Source organism: Sinocyclocheilus anshuiensis, unplaced genomic scaffold (assembly GCF_001515605.1).
Source record: "Sinocyclocheilus anshuiensis isolate Anshui unplaced genomic scaffold, SAMN03320099.WGS_v1.1 scaffold536, whole genome shotgun sequence".
Lineage (NCBI taxonomy): Eukaryota > Metazoa > Chordata > Actinopteri > Cypriniformes > Cyprinidae > Sinocyclocheilus > Sinocyclocheilus anshuiensis.
This window is the reverse complement of record NW_015557179.1, coordinates 3121800-3123331: the sequence shown is the minus strand read 5'-3', so window position 1 is coordinate 3123331 and position 1532 is coordinate 3121800. Positions and strand designations below refer to the sequence as shown.

General features: G+C 39.6%; 1 protein-coding gene across 1 annotated transcript in view; it reads right to left on the bottom strand.

The window, feature by feature from the left end:
- Nucleotides 1-1532, bottom strand: part of LOC107678511 (thyroid adenoma-associated protein homolog) — a 56040-nt gene that overhangs the window by 3780 nt on the left and 50728 nt on the right. Inside the window, exon 18 of the mRNA XM_016473785.1 lies at nucleotides 698-787. The gene's annotated coding sequence lies outside the window, so the exon portion shown is untranslated. The remainder of the gene's footprint in view (nucleotides 1-697; nucleotides 788-1532) is intronic.

Sequence of the window (1532 nt, the reverse complement as noted above, 5' to 3'; positions counted from 1 at the left end):
TAAACCCCCCCCCCCCCAGACATCCCATGATGCTCCTTTCATATTTGGTGGGTGACACAAGGACACTGATGACTTTTAAACCGCTTCACACTTCTCTCTACCCTTATTTATATGTGAAATCATTTATAGGAGGCATAAAATACAAGCTTTGCAGAGTCTGGCTTGGCAAACGGGACGCAAAGACTAGGCCGTGGGAAAGAGTCAGACCACTCTTAGCTAAAAGGAGAGAACGCCAGACTGTAAATGCATTAAAATAATTTGATACATGTTAAGATAATATTGGCTCAAGGGCCTCTTGCACAATGTAAGTGCTATTTGGAAGAGCGGTGCATCAGTCTGTGGAGAAATTAAATGAGGGAGATAAGAGACGAACATGTTCTCACAGTCGCTGAAGAGCGCGGTCTGGATCCAACATGGCCGTAACTCCCACACGCGGTTTACTTATCTGAGGAATCTCAGCTAGGAATCTGTCCATCAGTTTGGTCGAAAGGCTTAATAGGTCTAAAGAGGCTTGATGGGGCACTTAAACGATCTTAAATAAGGGCCTCGGAGAAATTAAAGAAGGGTGAGAAGAAGAACTGGGTCTGTTTAGCGAACGCTGGGATCGTTCAGCTCTTTAACAACATCCGACGCAAATCGCACACACATTGCGGGGTCCTGTAATATTATAGGGGGCCTTTTGTTGGGAAATTCTCACCTGTTCACAGAGGCTGGAGCTTCCTGTAGCTGACGGAGGAGGAAGGGATAGAGGGCAGGAAAACGAGTGAAAAACTCTCGGCCAGTCATCCTGTTAAGAGAAGAGAGAGAAATTAAGGTTACAGTATGTGCAGGACTGCAGATGAGATCAGATGAGGAATGACAAATGAATGACATTAATCAACTGGTAACCAGTTTTTCCGTTTGGCTGATAAGTTTTATAAGCAAGACTTTTATTTTAACAGTGTTTTGCAGCCAAGAGTGCTCATTCTTAGTTTATTCAGTTTAACAGCTCTGTCAAATAACTGAAGGACAAGGCAAGTTTATTTATATAGCACATTTCGTACACAATGGTAATTCAAAGTGCTTTACATAAAAAAAAGGAAAATAATCATAAAAAAATAATGATCACAAAAATAAAACAAGGAATTTAAAAACTTTGAAGATGATTTACAATTAAAATTGATTTAAAATGTATTTAAGAAAATAGAAAATGATACATACATACATAAAATACAGTGCAATCAGTTCGGACATCGCACAGTGCTCATTCAATAAATGCACAGCTAAATAGATGAGTTTTGAGTCTAGATTTAAATGTGACTAATGTTTTAGCACATCTGATCACTTCTGGAAGCTGATTCCAACTGCGGGTGGCATAATAGCTAAAAGCGGACTCCCCTTGTTTTGTGTGAATCCTTGGTATTTCTAACTGACTCGATCCTAATGATCTGAGTGGTCTGTTAGGTTTATATTCATTGAGCATATCTGCCATGTATTTAGGTCCTAGGCCATTGAGTGATTTATAAACGAGTAAAAGTACTTTAAAATCAATC